Below are 8938 nucleotides of genomic sequence, written 5' to 3'. Positions count from 1 at the left end.
ACATACATACATACATACATACATACATACATACATACATACATATTCTTTTTTTTAAATAAACAATCTTTTAATATAGCTATAACAATAAAGATAACAACAGATTTTTAACGCAGCAGTTTCAGTAAGAAGTTCTTGTTCCCTTAAAGTAGTTAGTATTAGTCTTGAGATAAAATGCTTAGTAAAGATTTTTGAAACAAACCTTTAAACTTGATAGAAAACGGCTTTACTTTGTATAATTTATAATACAAAAATAATATAAAAATATATTGATGTTGTAAGTATTAATAACTAGTGCTAACCTAAAAAAACTTTTTCACAACTATCTAAATGCAATTTAAAAATATTGATTGCGTTAGATTTCTAGGACGGCATAATGATCATGATATTATCTAAGACTACAACTGAAGGAAACAGTTTATCCATTGATGTTTTAGAAAGTTTGAATAATTCAAAGAAAAATATGCCACACAAATTTTCTTTGACCCCAGAAATCATACTTTTTTCAGTCCTAAATAAGCCATGTATAAATATTGTAGAATAGCCCTATATAACTTAATTGTATTATAAATTATTTAAATCTCTCGAGTATTTTCGTAAAATTAACGTTAAGATTTTTCAGAGAACGGCATTATAGGTATAATGTGTAATCATTCAATGTAAACTGAACTCGTGTAATGAACTCACAAAATCACATTTTTGTTTGTTGGCTGTTATGATTTTTTAAGCTTTTAGATTGTTTCCGTAGCGACAACCAAGGCGACGCACAGTGGAAAATAAAGGTGTGTTTCGGACCAAAAATCGATAACTTTTTTGTTACTAAAAATAGAGATTTGAAATTTTGCACAAATGTAAAGTAGTATATGACGCTTCTTGTGAAATACTCTTTATAAGAATTTTTTGTAATACAATATTAAAAATAAATAAATAAAAATCAAAAACTTCAAAATTGGCAGTTAGTTAATTTACACTTTAACACAATGGTTTACAAATATATGAAAATACCTTAAAATTATTAAAAACTACGAAAAATACATAAAGTGCTTACCTACTAATTATAGAAATATTTAAGACAGTTTCTTAATAACAATTTTTAAATAGTTGTTTTTATGAAATAATGTATAGGTATATTAAGGTGGTACCAGGGTAAAGGTAACTTTTTAACAAGAAATTGAAAACTATTAATAGACTTTAGCTCTTTTCTATTAATGAACAAAAAATATATATAAAACAGTAGCCAAATAAAAAATTTTTAGTGATAACGTCATTAATTATGCGCATAATTAGTGTTATTTTACCCCCAAACCTTCTTATTCTTTCATCTAATATAACTAACTCAAAAAGAGTCAAAACTGCTTGAAAATTTGAACATGAATTCTTTAATGTATTTAGAATGTTGTCTATGAAACAGAATTTTTTAAAACATTTTTAATTTTACCAGGTTGATATTCGAACTTTAAGATATAAAATCAAGGGAAGTTTGGGACAAAAGCATGATAAAAATGAGTTTTAAATAAAAAATAACAAAAATTTGCTTCATAGACAACATTCGCAATATGTTCATCTTTAAATCTGCAAAATTTCAGCCCATTATCTATTTTCTATGAAAAGTTATTTTTTCTGAAAAATTGAGATTTAGCGAGATAAAAAGCGTTTCTAAGGTCGTTGTTATGAAGCAAGAACCAAACTGCTCTTTAAAAAAAGGCCAAATTTGATTAAAATTAAGAAGATTTTTGACTTTTTGCAAAACGCATATTGAAATAGGTAGATTTAAGAATTCAAAACATTAATTTTGGTATTTTTCAAAATTTTATCAAAAATAGCCGTTTTTTACCCTGGTACCACCTTAAAGGTACTATATCATAACTACATAGGGACTTTCAGTTCCTGAAATCAGTTCGTTGACTTTCAAAAGCTGCAGAGTATCTTCATCAAGTTATTGCACATTTCACGCAAAGAGTTTATTTGGCTCTTTACTTCATCTACAATGGCTTTAGTTTTCTTGGAAGTCTCTTTGCAAAATTCAATGCATATAGGTCGACAAAAACGAACATATGAAGGTGCCGGATTTTGCCAAACAACTGCGCCAGTTACTTTATCAATTAGTTTGATAGGCACCAAAGAACTAGTAAACAAATTTGCATAAGAAATAAGTTCAGATTCCTCTGGAAGTTTCTGCTTGTATTGGCTTTGGCCAGAGGAACCATCACAGCCCCATTTACTATATGAAAGTAAATGCTTGAATTCAATACTGTACAGAGAATCTATGGTCAAAATTCTAGCTACAGTGTGATCCAATAAATCTTGCAGTTCCAGAATTTTCGGATGTGTGTTCGTAATTTCTATTGCAGAAGATGGTGGATAGCAGGTCTGTTTAATTTCTTGAATTTTACAATATGGTGGGAATATGGAACAGTTTCGTTCATTTGTCACCTTCCTCATATACAAATATTGTGCTTTTGTTAAATCTAAATCAATAAACACGCTGAGTGCTTCTTCATCAGTTAGCATATTTTTCTGGCTTGCGTTTTCCATAAAACTCGATGTTAATTTTTTTTTGTCTTTATCAGCAATCCTTAATGATTCCACAAGTTTTGCTTCTGCTTCTTCTCCTATTGAATGCAACGCCTGAAGATATGTATTAAAGATATGCTCCATCGTTTATTAAAAGACGGAATAATGTGCCTTTAAATACCACTAATGATGAAACACAAGTTGTCCTCAGAAAGTTGATAATTTTCTTTTAAAATTGTTGACAGTGCCTCAACTGTCATTCCTCCATCAATATAGGAAAGCAATAATTTACATTTCAAACACTTAAAAGTTGTCATTTTAATAAGTCACAAAAGTAACTTAAGTAATATTCAATAGTCCAACGAGTCGGTTTAATTTCCACTGTGAGTTTCTTATACTGATATAAATGTTTTAACTCTTTATATATTGGCAGTGTACATTCACCACAAAATGAGTGTAAAAATAAAAGAATGCCATGGTATCAATAAAACATTGATAATAAATTAAAAAACATATACCAAGCTATTGTTATAAATGAACAAAATTTGAAACCACGATAAAAAGCGGTTTTCTGTTTTTTTACTTTTATCACTCTTTTCTCGATAATTTTGGAAACCGCACGTTTCTGCAACTCATTCTTATACATGTTTTTAATAAACACCTAGGCTACAATACTACATTAAATGTAAAGCGTGGGGAAGCGTGGGTAACTACCAAAAGTCTCAGTGAACTTGAAGAATATTATTTTTTTTCATTTATTTTATTGTTCAAATAATTACTCCTAAACTGAACCATATAAGTAAAAATGTATAATTTTCTTAAAATCTCCATAACATGAGCTTTTCAAAAATGTATAATACTTTATACTTATTCCTAGAAAGTTTTATAGAAAATTCACTTTTAAAGTGATGAAGCGAACAGGTTTGAAATGAACATCCGCAAAAGTAATAAACAATAAGGCTTCAAATCTTTTATTTTTACATAAAATTATGTGAAATTCCTGCATTATAGTAATGATGGACTATTAAACTATTAAATAAAATTGAAATATAATGATAGTAGCGACATTAGTAAAAAACATTTATGATATGCTGTTGCTCTACAATTTTCCACTGTGGGACGAAATCCCGATTTCGTGGCCAAAAGTCAAATTTTTGAGTTTTATATTTTCGTCTTTTTACGTTCAGATCTTGTTTACAGATAGTCCTAGAACAAAATTCCGAACAGGAGAGGTATATACCTGCTCTAGGGTGGCCTGGGCGTCAGCTGACATTTAGCCTCCGTTCGGTACGCACTAAACAAGTGGACACGTCGAAAAATTCTTGCCTGTTTTAAAGTGCTGTTAAACTGAAGAAACTATTTCAATTGGAATTCGGCAAAATGGAATCACTTTCTGGAGGCATGTAGAATATATGGTTATGCACTGTTATAGCTAATTTTATTTTTTTTCATATTTAAATCGCGCGACAAGTAAACATAAAAAATTGTAAATTTTTTATCTGAAACTGATTTTCTAATGTCGTTTTAAAAATTTACCCGCGGTTATCCACCTTCTTTTGACAAGGAACTGATAGTGTATAGTGTTAAATATAACATATTAAAAAACTGGCTGCCATTGAGTGCCATTTTAATAGTGAGACTAGTTTTTATGGAGGAATGCGTGGTGCGACATTAAACTATGTTAATAGATTAATATCGCACCACGCATTAATGGTCATGGAAATTAGTGAACTAACATTATTTAATGGCACTAATTACATTTTAATGCAATAATTTTTTATTTTAAATATATGCTTTAAAAGTTACTTCTCATTCCGTTTTATGATAATCTCAAAGTTTTATAAAATAATCCTCAAAGAACTTTCAACAGTTATTACTGTATTTTTTTTTAAAGAGTCTTCCAAATCTTCAAATATGGAATTTTCAAGAAAAGATATATTCTTTATGGTGAAAGACAGTTTAAAAAATGAATATAAATTCATCATTGATGTTTTGACAGATGCAATTTTCAAAAAAACGGAACATGTGATACAAGTAGGAGAGGATGAAATGTCATTATCACGGTTATTTTCAAATTTTCGATCGAGATGGAGAGCAGCAGGAAGATGGGAAGATTTTTTTCTGAAAAAAAATGAAGAATGGTTGAAGGGCACCGTACAATTTTCAAAATTATATAATACTGAATGCACAACACCTGAGAAGATTGTGAAGAGTGATAATAAAAAAGGAACATGTGGGCGACCTTCGCAATCCTTTGCTTCATCTAGTGAAAGATCAAAGAGGCGAAAGACTCAAGAAGTACGTTTACTTTTTCTACAGAAGAATTGGCATATGCTGCTTAAATGAGTTTAAGGACTTCTGGTCAAGTACATGCTGCTCAAGTTGTTAAAGATGTCACATTAACAATCCCAACAAGAGCCTCAAAGTATATATCCGCTGTTAGTTCACAAAATGAAGTACCTTTAACCCCAGATGAAGCACTTTCTTTAATGATCGAGAAAGGATAATCAAAGCACTCTTATCAACTATCAAGAAATGTAGCTAGAGCACATAAATGCAAATTATACCCATCATACCTTGAAGTAGAAAAAGCAAAAAAACGTTGTTATCCATCAGTTGTGTACACAACTGTTAGTGAGTCGTGCGCACAGATTGAACTACAGGCTTTACTTGATCATACCACATCTAGAATTATACAACTTCAGGCTGATCTCATTGGTACTCTAAATCCGGAAATTCTGAAAAAATTAGTACTTTACTGTAAATGGGGATGTGATGGAAGCAGCGGTCAAAGTGTTTATAAACAAAAACTTACTGAGACTGGAAAATCTGATGAAAGCATTTTTTATACTTCTCTTGTACCTTTACAATTAATACACAACAACCACGAGACGGGTGAAGCAACTATTGTGTGGAAAAATCCTAGACCATCATCTCCGCGATTCTGCAGACCAATACGATTGCAGTTTGTACATGAAGATGTACAGTCAACATTGAAAGAAGTTACCGACATTGAACTGCAGATTGAGGGTCTTGCACCATATGCTAATGAACAAAATGGAAAATCCATTTCAGTAACTTATTGTATGTCATTTACGATGATAGACGGTAAAGTCTGTAATGCAGTAACTGGTACCACTTCTACACAACGCTGCTTCCAGTGCAAAGCTTCCTCTAAAGAATTTAATGACATCAACAACATTATAAAAATGGACATTACAACAGATAATTTAAGATTTGGCATATCTACATTGCATGCATGGATTCGTTTTTTCGAGTGCTGTTTGTATCTGTCGTATAAGCTAACAACTGAAAAGTGGCAAGCTCGTCGAGAGGAAGATAAAAAGAATGTGAAAATACGTAAGGAAGAAATACAGACTCAATTTAGGATAAAACTGGGGCTTATCGTTGATCGACCAAAGCCAGGATATGGAAGCTCTAACGATGGAAATACAGCGCGCCGCTTTTTTCAAAATGCTGCTATATCTGCTGAAGTAACAGGAGTCGATGAAAAATTAATTCACCGATTTCATGTTATTTTGCAAGTAATTTCGAGCGGGTTTGATATAGATGATGAAAAGTTCAAAGACTATTGTGTAAATACCGCCCATTTATTTGTTGCTTTATATCCGTGGTATTACATGCCTACATCTGTACATAAATTGCTGATCCATGGAGCAGAAATTGTAAAGTGTGCCCTTTTACCCATTGGACAACTTTCTGAAGATGCCCAAGAGTCACGCAATAAGGACATTAAAAACTTCAGATTACATCATTCAAGAAAATGCTCAAGAGAATCGAATATGAGAGACATTTTTAATAGGCTCTTATTAACATCAGATCCATTTCTCTCGAGCATCAGGAAATTGCCCCAGAGACCGGTAAAATCTCTACATCAAGAAGCTATACAATTGTTAAAACAACCTGAAGTCACCAGACAAGAGACAAGGAACGATTTCGATTCAGATACAAGTGGTTCAACATCAGATTCCGAATCGAATGATTCGAACATTGATGAATATGACATACGTGATTTTTGTTACTAGGATTAAAGAAACAATTTTTTACATATATGTGACTTAATCTTTTACCAATTTAAAAAAAAATAATAAAATTAAAATTGCAAATTTCTGTTTCTTTATTAATAGTATAAATTTGAAAATAATTTTGCAATGTTTTTGCTCTAACTTAACTCCTGAATCATTAGCAATGACCTCGAAAACCAAACTACATGAGATTTCGTATTTTCAACGTATGAACAGTTTTGGCCGCCATATTGGAGCCGCCATTTTGAATTTTTAAAATCTGACCTCAGATTCGTAATCAGCGACCTCGAAAACCCTTAGGTAGGTAATTTGGGAATTTTGGCCACAAAATCAGGATTTCGTCCCACTGTGCGACGGTAATGAAGGTTTTATAAATATTTAAATTTTTAATAAATTTTCTTCGAACAATTTTATTTAATCTAAATGTATTTAAAAATAAACTATTTTTCAAAACTAAATTTTCAAAGTTGGTAGCAAATTAACGAGAAATATCAAACAAATAAAAATATAGCTTATAAATGAAATGCGGGGTGAAAAATAATAGACGCAATATTCCGTTATTGTAGACTATTGAAATATCAAACTTTTCGGTCAATCAAATTTTTTCCTAAATCCCAAATTAAGCTTTAAGGCCGAGCTGGATTTCTGAGGATAAGTTGTTTAATTGCTTCAAGTTTACAGCACGTTGTTTTAAATATTTTATTATAACAAGCTTCAGATAGCTTAGTGAAATTGAAATGTTAATCGTGTGAAAAAAAGAGTTTTGTTTAACAAAAAGTATAGTTATTGTAATAAAATAACAGTAAAAATATAACTTGTAGAGTCCACCCCCCCGCACCTCCCCCCTCCCCCCCCCCCCTTCTAATTAATAGGAGAAAAATACTTTAACAGTTTTTATTTAGTGTCACAAATTACATTATTGAGTACATTCGGACGAGCTTCTTGGTGTACTTTACCATCTTCTTCATTGCTATATGTTGGAAATTTAAAACTTTCTAACATGGTGCGCTTTGGTTGGTTAAATATAGGAGTATTTGATTCCTTCTCCATTTCTTGACGTAGAAGTCGAACAAGAAAGTACCACATTTGTTTTTAATGTCTATAAGTAAAATATAAAATACATTATTTCAGAGTTTATTGTCACTTTAAGAAAAGCATTTCTAATTTATAGTTATCAACAGTTATTAAAATATATACATTTTCATTATAAGAAAATATGATACACGTCATAAACTGTTAAATTTCAATACTTGACTTTTATTTAAAAGGTGTAATACAATTTTTTTTTTCTTTAATACATTACTTCATGACACTTTAACTCTGAATTACTTTATTTCTCTAATTTAATTTATTGTTAAGATTTACTTTTTTATATATTTTGTTTAACATTATTTAGCTGCATTTCTATGTTTTTTACATATTTTGTTTAACATTAATTAGCTTCATTTCTTTGTTTTTATTTCTTCTCTTTAATTTTCTCAGTCAAAAATATTTCCTTCATATTTTTGGTTATGTAATGTGATATTTTCATATTTTATTTATATGATATTTCATCTGTAAACATACTATTAGGAGGTTAACTTAATTTTAGGGGTTTTTTAAAATTTTAAAAATAAGCATAAATTTCAAATTTAAATATGATTTTAGTATTTTAATTTATAATTTAGCATGATTTATTTAGTAAATTTGAACAAAAATTTTTTTTTTTTAACCAAAAATGACCAGTTTTGAGCCTTCAAAAGATCATTTGAGGCATGCGCTGCTTTTATTCTTTAATGAAAAGAAATCTTCTGCTGAAAGTCATTGTTGCTTGCAGAAACTTATAAAGAGCATGCACCGTTTTTTAAAACATGCGAATACTAGTTTAGACGAATTAAAAATGGTGATTTTGATCTATATGAGATGTAAATACAAGGAGCACCCTGGTCAGCCAAAAAAAGTTTGAAGATATGGAATTGCAAGAATTATTGGACGAAGATTCAGCTGAAATTCTAAAATAGTTGTCCGACGCTTTAGAAATCACTGAAGCTGCAATTAGTAAGCGTTTACAACTGATGAGAAAGATCCAAAATCAAGGTAAATAGGTGCCATATGCATTGAAAGAAAGAGATTTGAAAAGAAGATTGGTTATGAGTGAAAACCTCCAAAGGTGTGAAAGAAAATCCTTTTTGCATCGAATTGTTACAGATGATGTAAAATGGGTCTACTTTGACAATCTTACGTGCAAAAAATCGTGGTATGACCCTGGTCAAGCGTCAACATCAACGCCAAAGCGAAATATCCATGGTAAGAAAGCTATACTTTGCATCTGGTGAAGGACAAAAGAGGTGCGGTAAATTATAAACTGTTAAAATCTGAAAAAACTATAACAGGCATAC

Source organism: Hydra viridissima, unplaced genomic scaffold (genome assembly GCF_058129835.1).
Source record: "Hydra viridissima isolate aposymbiotic clone 2 unplaced genomic scaffold, HvirCarnegie_v1 scaffold_5, whole genome shotgun sequence".
Taxonomy (NCBI): domain Eukaryota; kingdom Metazoa; phylum Cnidaria; class Hydrozoa; order Anthoathecata; family Hydridae; genus Hydra; species Hydra viridissima.
The sequence above is the reverse complement of the archived record's forward strand: the minus strand, read 5'-3'. Positions refer to the sequence as shown.